This window comes from Pan paniscus, chromosome 19 (genome assembly GCF_029289425.2).
Source record: "Pan paniscus chromosome 19, NHGRI_mPanPan1-v2.0_pri, whole genome shotgun sequence".
NCBI classification, from domain to species: domain Eukaryota; kingdom Metazoa; phylum Chordata; class Mammalia; order Primates; family Hominidae; genus Pan; species Pan paniscus.
In genome coordinates this window covers 71,233,652-71,246,582 of record NC_073268.2, presented here as the reverse complement: position 1 = coordinate 71,246,582, position 12,931 = coordinate 71,233,652, and the positions used below count along the sequence as shown (strand labels likewise).

General features: G+C 33.6%; 1 protein-coding gene across 3 annotated transcripts in view; it reads right to left on the bottom strand.

Moving 5' to 3' along the window:
• STXBP4 (syntaxin binding protein 4) overlaps nt 1-12,931 on the bottom strand; it is a 196,155-nt gene that overhangs the window by 103,464 nt on the left and 79,760 nt on the right. The gene's annotated exons all lie outside the window — the stretch shown is intronic.

Sequence of the window (12,931 nt, the reverse complement as noted above, 5' to 3'; positions counted from 1 at the left end):
GCTTATCTGAACCCAGAGAATTTGCCAAATGCTTAATATCCCATGTTTCTTTAGGGCAAAGACTGGTTCAGACAAGCTAAATATTTTGGCTTTGGACTGTTCACCAATTCATTGCTGCCTTAGGTCACAATACTATGCTGAAAGAAACTTTAAAAACAACTTAAGTGTGAGAGTAGGCTTTAGAAAGCTGTTGATCAAAGGAAGTCGCTAAGAGTGGCCCATGCCTGTGAAAAGTTGTTAGAACTTGAAGAAAAAATAACAACAATTTCATGGGAAATTGTGCTCATGATTTTAAACTTAAGCTCGGTTATTCTGTAAGACACAAAAACTCATAAAAATACTTGAGTTTTAGAGAACAGTACAGCCAATTCTTTTCAAAACAGTGAGTAGGTATTCTGGTAGCTATCCCTGATTGAATAAAACAACGAAGGTGATCCTTCCAGTGAAAAATGAGCCCTTCACAGCTTGTTTTAATAATTAGGTTATCTATGTGCTTAAGGAATTTACATGGGATGACCATTAGTACTGTAGTAACTTGGTGTCAAGATCTTCAAAAGGATATCAAAGGAAAGAAACTGCCAAATTTCACACCATTTAAATTTCTAGTTTTTAAAAATTTTTAAGAGAAGAGTTATACATACTCTGTATTTATAATTTTTAAAGACTTATTTATTGTGAAAAAAGAAATCAATCTTTGGAAAAATGGAAAGGTATTTTCACTAAAGCATAGGAACTCTTTCATTAACAATAGGTCTGTATCATCAAAATCCTCTTAACAAAATAATATCATTCTATGTACATAAGAAAAGCTGAATAGTATCCATGGTCAACATATTTTAAAATTGGACACTTTCAGGGTTGATTTCGGGTAGTCTACGTTTTTTTACGGTGTTTATGAAATGAATGGTGTTTCAGTATGTATGCATGTGGGTTTGTATACACAGATGTAAACATGTATTTTTAATTATTTTTGTTTAAACTGGAAACTATATACTAAGTACTACTCTGAATCCACACATCTTTACCCTCAATCTCATTTATCTTATTTTGTTGATTGCATCATTACAGCCTCTCAGTCACTAAATTACAAAGACTTGACTGTTGTTTCTCCTTATTACTGCACATTTTATCACTGTTAAATCTGGTGGACTTTATCCTCATGGTGTCTTCTGCATAGACCTTTTTGGTATATTACTATTATGATTACCCAGTTAAATCCTCCATTGCCTATTTTCTGGACAAGAGCTTCTCAAATTTTAGGTGTAAACAAATCACCTGAAGACTTGTTAAGTGTAGATTCTGATTCTATAGATCTGCGACGAGACCTAAGACTGCATTTCTAAGTTCCTGATTGCTGATATTTCTCCTGTTGCTGACCACTCTGAGTAGAAAGGATGTAGAGTTCTAGATCAGCATTGTCCAATCACAGTAGCCACTACTTATATGTGGCTACTGAGCACCTGAAATATAGCTAGTTGACTATATTTTAATTTAATTATAATTAGTTTGTATTTAAGTTTAAAAACTCAAGAAATGTAAACTATTTTTTCACAAAACAAGACTTTATTGTTTTGGTAGAACTCTAACTCACTGTAATCACTGCATCATTTAAGATATTATTGTTGAACTGTAATGTCTGTGTCAGGCACATGAGTCAGTTGAGTAGTATACATAAACACGTAACTGATGTGGTCAGTGTCAAAAAATTAATTAATTATAAATCCTTTTTTACACACCAATATGTACACACAGTAGGCTTATCTGAATATTTTATGCAATCAGCCTGAGTTACAATGATACCTAGGTAAATCATATTAGTAATTAAATTAAAATACTTATTTTTATTAGGCTATAATTATTTTTTGTATTTAGTAAAAATTTGTCCATAAAATAAGTATGGATAAAATTAAATTTAAATTAAATGTAAAGTGAAGACATACTACTGATGCAGAATAAAATGGAGATAAATTAGCTAGTAATATTACTGGAACAATGCAATTGCAATTTGCAAAAAGTGTGTTTACTGTAGAAGAAAATTTTGAAATATATATAAAGTGAGCAATATTAATAGCCATTTTTGCAAATTAATGGTGAATTTGATAAGAAGTTTCATATTAGCAGTAAAAAATAAATAAATAAAATTAGTCACCAGAAGTAAATGTCCAACATTTGTAACTATAAAATGGCTAGAATTTTTGCACAAAAAAGAAAACCATTTTTAGATTGAGATAGTAATTTCAGTTATGATAAAAATACTGGGAAACGTATTTCATAAAAAATGGAGGATATTCAATTAAGTAATAAAACAAATGCCCATCGACTATAAGAACTTTCTAAGAATATCAACGATCAATTGATTAAAATAGCTTTCAGTGGGCCATATCATGCAAGAGACACCACCAAATTCATCCTTCAGGCATGTACTGCCTCAAAGGGTGTCCAAACTTATGATAAAATGTTGATTTGCAGCCTAAAAAAATCAAACTTGCAGTGTAGATATTTTTAACCCTTTTACATCTGTCAAAAAAGAGTTTCAGGTAGATAATAAAAAACAAGTTTTCATCATGATAAATGGTGCTTCAGCTATGTTGCATCGAAAATTTAAATTTATTAACCCCATCAAAAAGTGGGTGAAGGATATGAACAGACACTTCTCAAAAGAAGGCATTTATGCGGCCAAGAAACATATGAAAAAAGCTCATCATCACTGGTCATCAGAGAAACGCAAATCAAAACCACAATGAGATACCATCTCATGCCAGTTAGAATGGCGATCATGAAAAAGTCAGGAAACACAGATGCTGGAGAGGATGTAGAGAAATAGGAATGCTTTTACGCTGTTGGTGGGAGTGTAAATTAGTTCAACCATTGTGGAAGACAGTGTGGCGATTCCTCAAGGATCTAGAACCAGAAATACCATTTGACCCAGCAATCCTCTTACTGGGTATATACCCAAAGGATTATAAATCATTCTACTATAAAGACACATGCACAAGTATGTTTATTGTGGCACTGTTCACAATGGCAAAGACTTGGAACCAACCCAAATGCCCATAAATGATAGACTGGATGAAGAAAATGTGGCATATATACACCATGGAATTCTATGCAGCCATAAAAAAGAAAAGACTTCATGTCCTTTGCAGATACATGGATGAAGCTGGAAACCATCATTCTCAGCAAACTAACACAGGAACAGAAAACCAAATACTGCATATTCTCACTCTTAAGTGAGAGTTGAACAATGAGAACACATGTACACAGGGAGGGGAACATCACACACTGGGGCCTGTCGGGCGGTGGAGCAAGGGGAGGGAGAGCATAAAGATAATACCTACTGCATGCAAGGCTTAAAACCTAGATGTCGGGTTGATAGGTGCAGCAAACCACCATGGGATATGTATACCTATGTAATAAATCTGCACGTTCTGCACATGTATCCCAGAACTCAAAGTAAAATTAGAAACAACAACAACAACAAAATTTGAATTTATTGACATTTTCAAAGAAGAAAGAGGCTGCTTTATTGTTTTATTCCACTGTATGATACATATTGAAAATATTTGTGCTTAGTTTTCTCAAGCTGATTTTATGAAAAGCATCATAGATACAGTTGCTAACACTGTTTAGTATACGCACGGAAATTGAGTCATCAGTAGTTTATAAAACTGTTAAAAGAAAAAAGGAGGACAATACATTTTCTGATGCTATGTTATTTGCCAATACTTCTTGGCTGAGTTATGAAAGAGATTTACAAAGATTTTCTGTACTTTTAACTCCAATTAAAGGTTTTCTTAAACAAAAGGAATGTGCATCTATTATTCAGTAACCAGACAAAAGAAAATGGCATTTTCTCACTAATATCAGTGCATGTAAATGAGTTAAACTACAAACTACAAGGAAAAGGAAAGTTTATGAAGCTAGATAAGTATAAGAATTTATAGTGAAATTGAACTTTTTCATAATATAAATAAAAAATGACTTTACCTATTTTTCTACTATAAGCTAATATGTAGATCTTAATTACTGATAGTGTTACATAAATTGGCTATGAAAACTGAAAAAATTTTGAAGTATGCTTTCTTCATACTGCTAAATTTAGAGTTGCTTTTGTTATTTGTAATACTCCTCGAATTTGATGCTAATATTTTTTGTAGAGTCGGGGGTTCTCCATGCTGCCCAGGCTGGAATGGAACTGCTGGGCTCAAGCGATCTGCCTGCCTTGGCAGATCTCCCAAAGTTTTGAGATTACAGGCATTAGCCACTGGGCTTGGCCAGTTTTTTTGTTTGTTTTTGAGACAGGTTCTTCCTCTGTTGCCCAGGCTGGAGTGCAGCGGCATGATCATAGCTCACTGCAGCCTCCATCGCACAGGCTTGAATTTTATGCTAATAATACTGAGCTGACAAGAATTAGTGACGGTACTTAACAGATGTAGCTTTGAAAAGATCTTGCTTAAAAACAAATTCTTCTTAGAAAATAAAATAGTTTTGTTAGTGTGGATGTAAACATTAAAAGAAAAAGATTTTTGGTATTCAATTCAGTCATTAGAAACTTTAAAAATAAGTTTGGAACAATTTGAGTATGTGAATTTACTTTTTCAACTGTAAATTTTATTAAATCTAAGCACAGATCCAGTATTTCCAATGAAAATTCAGTGTAAAAATTGAGATGTGCTCTAAATTTTAAAAACACTAGATTTCAAAGATACAGTATAAAAAAGTAAAAATATCGCATAATGAATTTTAAAAATATTACTGCATGCTAAAGTAATATTTTAGATAAATCCAACTAAATAAAATATATTAAAATTAACGTTACCTGTTTCTTTTTCCTTTTTTAAAAATGTAGCTCTTAGAAAATATAGCAATATATTGTGGCTTTCATTATATTTCTAAGGGACATTGCTGTTCTAGACTATTACAACAGCCTTTTATCTGATCTTCGGTTACTTCCCAACTTGCTGTCAGTTTAACCTTAAAGTATATCCTCCATTTATCCCTTTATCCATTCACCAAATGTTTGAGTACCTAATAACAGCTATTGTTGTAAGATAAATCAGAGAACAAATCCAAGATAGCTGTCTTCATGAAGCTTATCCTCCAGCTGGGGGACACAGATAAAGAGCAAAACATAAGTAAATTATTTAAGATGTAAGATAGTAATAGTTATACTAAAAGAAACTCCTCCACACACAGTAAGGGTCAGAGGAAAGATGGTGCAAAGAGACCAGATGAGCTGGAGAATGAGTAAATGGGTGGAGGGGAGAAGTGTGGAAAGAGCTGAGGTACTTTAAAAGGAGTGTTAGGATGGGGAAAGGACAGCAGGTCATGTAGGCTCTCATAGGCTTTAACAGTTACTTGGAGGTTTCTACTTGCAGCATTTCTGCCTTACTTTGACTGAGATGGAAAGTCCTGGAGAGTTCTAAGTGCAGTTTTAAAACAATATTTCTGGCTGCTTTGTTCAGATTAGACAGTATGGGAGTGAGGCAGGGTAAAAGTAGGGTGATCTGGTAGGAAGCTATAATAGCAACACGGGTGGGACCTGATGGCGGCTTAGACCACTGATGGAAGTGGTGAAAAGTGGCAAAATTCTGTGATTTCTAAAAAGTAGGCCCAACAAGTTGGTTATGGAGTATGAAAGAAAGAGTGGGGTCAGATTATACGTGGAGACAGTTGTTCATTTTTCTCTCCTTGTCAAATATTTTAAATGGCAGTCCTCTAAGATCTTAGGCTGGTATTCAACTGCTTATATGTGTAGGCCCCAACACACCCACCCAAATGTCATTTCCTAACAGCTTCATCTTTCCGTGTTTCCCTTATGTTCCTGGGCCTTTGATAGTGATGTTGATAAAAGAATACATGTCAAAACTAGTATTCAAAATTAGATTCCTGACAGGTTTAGGCTCTTAAATTCTCAAGTCCTATGAAAAAATTATAAGGTAGGTATTATTAACACTTTTTCAGACATGAAGACAGAAATATATTAACAAATAACTTAAAGTTAGCATAGAAAAGGTTTATTTTGACCACAAACACAAGCAAATTTCCCCTTTTATGCCATGATTTTCATGCTGTTTTCTCAGCCTGAAATGCTCTGCCTTTCTGTGTCTGGGTCAGCTCACGTGCCACCTTATCTATGAAAAGTCCCCTTATGCCCTCAGTTAAAATTACATTTTCCTCCTCTTTATTAAATAGTTAATACAAATCATTTCCACCTCTTAATATTTTTTCTTCTATTATTTGTAATATTTGTTGAGTGGTATGTGCTATACACATTATCATCTATGTGTATTATCTTAATACCTCTAATGTTATTGTGAAGGATCCTATTATCAAACCCATTTTGCAGATGAGGAAGCTGAGACCCATAAAGGTGAAGTAGTTTGACAAAGGTCAAAAGCTAGCAAGGAGCAGGGTCAGGGTATAAACCAAAGGTATAACTCCAAACCCCATTATCTACTGCACTTATCCTTAGGCCAATTCACTGTGTTTTTGTTTTTGTTTTGTTTTTGAGATGAAATATCACTCTATTACCCAGGCTGGAGTGCAGTGTAGTCTCAGCTCACTGCAGCCTCCACCTCCCAAGTTAAAGTGATTCTTGTGCCTCAGCCTTCCGAGTAGCTGGGATGACAGGCATGTGCTACCATGCCCAGCTAATTTTTTTGTATTTTTAGTAGAGATGGGGTTTCACCATGTTGGCCAGGCTGGTTTTGAACTTCTGGCCTCAAGTGATCCACCCACCTTGGCCTTCCAAAGTGCTGGGATTATAGGCGTGAGCCACTGTGTTTGGCCAATTCACTGTGAACCATATAAGATTCTCTCTTTTGTTTATATATTTTTTCATATATTCATTTTTTTGTCTTATTAAATTCTAATACAAATTAGCCTTAGATTACTTATTCATGTAGACATGACCTTTCTTAATAACAGAAACTAATCCTTTCACAGAAATAAATACAGGAGGGCCTCATGTGGAAAAAGTAGGTACTGCTAGAAAAAGAAAAAAACTGCTATTTTTCTTTAGATTCACATCTTACATCAGCCTTTAATACAATTATTATTTTATCAATCATGGTTGATATTCTAAAGTTTATATATTCCAAGCCTTTAGGAGAAAAGAAAAATGTAAAGTTAGGAGAAAAATCCCCTAATTTATCCTACATATAAAAACTAACAAGAAAGATTTGTAAATGTCCATTTTCAGGATGCAAACAATAAAATGTAAAAAGATCTGGCCATATAAACTCATGGAGGTATTAAAGATACAGAATGAAAAGCACTAAAAAGTCATATCAATTAAAGTACAAAAATATTTAATAAAATCAGGGTCTGAAAATTGGCCCCAAAATAGAGGACTTTAAAAAAACTTGACTTTGGAAATAATTTCAAATATTCAGTTGAGCTGCAAGAATAGTATAAAGAATATCCTCATATCCTTTACCCAGATTTACCTAATTCCCCAGGTTCATCCTTTTGCCAACATGTTCATGAGTGAGAAACAATATATTCTTGTAAGCCACTGATAGTAAGTGGTTGTGGCTGAGATTTTGTATGTTCTCAATCTCGCTCACATATTTATTCATATATGTAATATTTATACACAATGCAATTACATATATGTGTGTAAATAACACACACGTATATATAAATATACATGCACTTTTTTAACCATCTGAGGGTAAGTTATATATATCATGGTCCTTTATCCCTAAAAACTCCAATATTTCCTATGAATAAGGATATTTTCTTATATAACCACATATTTCCTAAGAATAAGGATATTCTTTTATATAACCACAGTACAGTTAACAAATTTAGGAATTTTAACATCAATTCAATGCTTTAATCTACCATCTGTATTCCAATTTTGTCAACTGACCCAATAATATCCTTTATAGCATTTTTCCCATTCCGGTAGAGGATCCAGTCTGGAGTCAGATGCTGTATTTAGTTTTCACGTCTCTTTAGCATCTTTTAACCTGTAAACTTTTATTACCTTTTTTTTTTTAAGAAAATAGCATTGACATTTCTAAAGAATACAACCCATACACACACACACACACACACACACACACACACACACACACGTCATACACGTCTTTTTTTTTTTTTTTAAACAAAACTTTCTCTCATTTTGAGCTTGCCTGGCATCTCTTCATGGTTAGATTCAGGTTACACATTCTCGCCCAGAAAATTACACAGGTGATGTTGTAGTCATTTTTTGGGCATCATATTTGGAGTCACACAATGCCCATATGTTCTTCATTGGTGATATCAACATTTAGCACATTTAGCAACATTTAGTCAAGGTGTTTTCTGATTTCTCCACTGTATAATTGCTATTTTACCCCCTTGCAATTAATAAGCAGTTTGTAGAGAGATACTTTAAAACCATGTAAATATTCTGCTCATCAAAATTTTCCCCTAAATTTAGCATTGAATGATTCATGCCTGATCAAGTCTTTATTAAAATAGATATAAAATACTGATTTCCAAATCTAGCAGCTTCTCTGCAACTACCAGTCAGTATTCAACATCCTACTATAGGCAAAAGTACTCCTTTCTCCCTATTAATTAATTAATCAATTTACGAATGATACCGTGAATTATGATTTCTTCTATAGTCTGCAATACATTACTGTACTAAATTATTTTGGTACTCAAGTTCTTCCATATTTGGCCAGTGGAAGCCCCTTCAAGCTAGTTCCTGTGATATGCCCCTGTCATTTTGAGCACGTCCTTATTTTCTGGCATATTAAGATATTCCAGGCTTATATTTTACTTACCCTTCCTCGTTTCTGAAATTTGTCATTTCTCTGAGTAGCCTGGCTTTTCTTCTAGTGGGGAGTGGTATCTGGACACTTAGATATAGTAATGTGCTCACTGTTATTAGGGTGTCTGTTTCTTAGCCCTTTAAGTTGACAGAGCTAGGGAAAATATACATATACAGATAGTCCCTGACTTATGATGGTTTGACTTAATGTCTTTTTTGACTTTATAATAGGCTTACTGGGGTATTAAACACATTTTCTACTTGATATTTTCAACTTGGATTGGGTGTATCAGGACATAGCCCCATTGTGTTGAGGAACATCTGTATATATACACATGCATATATATAATACACATGTGTACATACATGTTCATATGCACATATATATAAAAGAAATGATGTATTCACAATGATACATCCAATTCAAGCCCATCCCGCAGAGTTATTTCCTTCTTTCTTTTTCCTTTTAAGAGACAAGGTGTCACTATGTTGCCCAGGCTGGAATACAGTGGCTAGTCACAGGCACCATAATAGCACACTGTGGCCTCAAGCCATCCTCCCACTTCAGCCTCCTAAGTGGCTGGAACTATAGATGCATACCATCACACCCAACTCAGGGTCCTTTCTTGACTTCATTCATTCTATTTTGTCTTTTCTTTTTCATTGAGATTCTGCTTCTCAACAACAATGAACACATTTGCTCAGACCTATAAAGCATCTAAAATTGTTTCAGAACTGCTTTGCCCCACCACTAAAACAATAAAACAAAACAAAAAACATACCAAAAAAAAAAAAAAAAGGTTTAGGACTTGTATGAAATTCCTTCCCAACTCAATTCCATCCTGACAAAACACTGAACACAAATACTGCATTCACTAGTTGCTTGAATTGGTTCTATCTTTGTTTTTTTTCCTTACCATAATTATGGTATTCATTTGAAATACAATTAGATTCATTTTCTTCAGTACACTTGCAGTTTTAGGTTTATTTTCCCCTTTCCATCTTAATTTTTAATATATTTTTCGAATGAGTAGAATATTAACATGTACACAAAAGTAAATATTACATGAAAAGGTATTCTTAGAAAAGTGTCACTCTTTCCTGTATCTTAACATGCATATCTACCCATGTTGTAGGTAATCAATTTCATTGCTGTGTAGTTTATCCCTCCTTTGATTTCTTTTACAAAAATAGGCAGGTGTATTTTTAATTTTCCTTGTTCATAAAAGATACAGAAAGGAGTGACACCTCTCTAAGAATACCATTTCAGGCCCGGTGCAGTGGCTCACACCTGTAATCCAGCACTTTGGGAGGCTGAGGCAGGCAGATCACCTGAGGTCAGGAGTTCAAAACCAGCCTGGCCAACATGGCAAAACTGCATCTCTACTAAAAATAATAAAATTAGCTGGGCATGGTGGTGCACACCTGTAATCCCAGCTACTTGGGAGGCTGAGGCAGGAGAATCGCTTGTACCCGGGAGGTGGAGGTTGCAGTGAGCTGAGATCGTGTCCCTGCACTACAGCCTGGATGGAACAAGACTTCGTCTAAAACAAAAACAAACAAACAAAAAGAATACCATTTCATGTAATTTTTACTTCTTACTTCTAGGTACATGTTAATATTCTGCTTCTCTTCCAGGAGGAGCAATTTGTCTGATGATGTTCATTCTCCAATTCCTTTGGTAGTTGCTTATTATTAAATGTTTAGGTTCTGGAGTTATTTTTTATTTGGGGATGTCCTTCGTCATCCCCCAATGAATGTCATCATTCTTTAGACGGTTTGACTTAATGATTTTAGAAGCTAGAAGTTCTATGGTAGTATAGATTTAACTGGCATTTCTTTTATTATGAGAGAAAGAGATTGAGTATCTTTTCATTTGTTTAATGGACATTTTTATAGCTTTTTTGATGAATTATCTGTTCAGGTCTTTTGCCTATTTTTCTATATAATTTTGGTTTCTCTTCAACTATTAAAACTTCTAACTGGTTATTATTTGTGTATATGGATGCAATTTAGTTTTGCATCTTAATTTTGTATCTTGCTAGCTTATCAACTTACTGAGTTACTTTTATCACTCTCTAGGGTATTCCAGATTACTACCATATCATCTGCAAAAAAAGACAGTTTTATTTTTTCTTTTCCAAGTCATATGCCTCTAATTGCTTTTCTAGTCTAACTGTATCTTCTTTTTTGTGCCATTTTTATTAAGTTTATACATCAACGCTATACTTGCTTCATGAAAAGAATTTGGAAAATTTCCTTCATTTTTTATACTCTGAAACAATTTATATAGTTTTGAGACTGTCAAAGGTTTGGTTAAATTTCTCTGTGAAACCATCTTGCCTGGTCCTTTTATCTAGAATAGTTTCTTGATAACTTACTTTATCTCTTCTACAGAAAATGGCCTTTTAGGCTTTCTATCTTTACTCCGGTCAGTTTTGGCAAACTATATTTTTTGAAAAACTTTTTAAAAAATAGGTGAGTTGATCTTATTCATGTTAATTAAGATAACCATTATGTTTGGTCGCAGTTCTATAAAATTTTCTTATGTTGAAATTATTGTGCATATTTACTGCATTTCTTTGTGTGTCCTTTTTACTTAAAAAATTCTTTTTGGTGTTTATGAAGGTTTGTATTTTCATTCTATAGGTTACCTTTCCATTATTACTTTTTAAGTGCTTTCTATCTCCTCTATTTTTACCTAATTTTTATCTGATATCAGTTTTAAATATTTATTGACTGCTACGCTTTGCTTATATAACAAAATGATGTATTCTGTTTTCCTCTTTTTCCTTTCCTATCCTCCCATTAAAAAATTTGCATCTTTTGACTTTTGTTAACACATGTAATGTTCATGCTATTTTTTTCATCCATGCACTGACTCATTTTAGTCTCACCTGTACAATAAAATATATGAAGTTCTCACCATTTGGGAACATTTTCCAAAGTTATTTTAGGCATTTTTTAGTTGGATAAAACTCATCCTATCTGAAGGTCTTCAGGAATATCATGTGTGAAATATTCCCTTAGTACTGGTATATCACAAACTGTTTTCTATGGCCTTGATATTTTAAAGTCAGGTTGGCTATATAAAACATTTTTGTATACTTTCTTTCTTTCCTTTCATGTCCTGAAAATGTTGTTCCACTATTGCCTTACTTTGCATGTTGTTTTGAGAAACCCAATGCTGGTCTAATTCTATTGCCTTCATAAGTTGCTTAATCTTTTTACTTGGAGGCACTGTGCATTTATTTTCCTCTAAAGTCTAATAATTTTACTAGAACATATTGTACAGTAATCTTTCCAGGTCAGATTTCCACAGTACCTATATTAGATTCAGGTCTTGTTTTAATTATAGAAAGTTTTCTTGGATTATAGTTCTAAGTATTAGGCTGTTCAGTTATTTTGATTGATTTCTTTAAGAAACTCTTTTACTTCTTGATTATATTTTCACTTTCCTAGTTGCTTTTCTTGTTTTCTTCATTGCCTTTTCACTTGATTATATTCTTCCTGGAGCAACTTGTAATTTAGTTTTCATTTCTGATAGGATTTTGTCTCTTCCTTCTTTCCTAAGTTTTATCTACTCTCATTTCACTTTTTCCTGATTTTTTTGGGGGTGATCAATATCTATTATTACTATTTTTTAAGTTTCTCATTTGAGATGTGTTTTTCATAGCCCAAATGCTTATTTGAGGAAATTCCCTTGAGTATGGAGTGTGACGTTACATTTTTCTTAAGTTTTGTGGTTAAATTGTTTTGGAAAGTTTTCATCAGGAGGAAAGCTTTCATTGATATCATCTGACTTTTTCAGTTGTTTTATAATGATGGAGATAGAATTTTTGTTCTATACTTTTTTATTTCACAGAAAAAGTTCTTAGTTCAAGAGCACTCTCTTCTGTGCAGTTTCTTTTATGGATCTTGTTTTGATGGTCATAGGGTAGGGTGGGTGGATTAGTAAGTTGTGTTCTGCTTTCATTTCTATAAGCTCCTTAATTTTCCCTTCTTATTTCCTTCTTTCCCATCATTGCGAAGTCTCCAAGGAATTCTATCCATTCTCTATTGATCTGGTTCTTCCTCAGAAACAATGATTCTTCAAGGCTGCCATTTTTGATTGCATTCATACCTTGAAGTCTCTTTTTTTGTAGCTAGTGCTAAGAA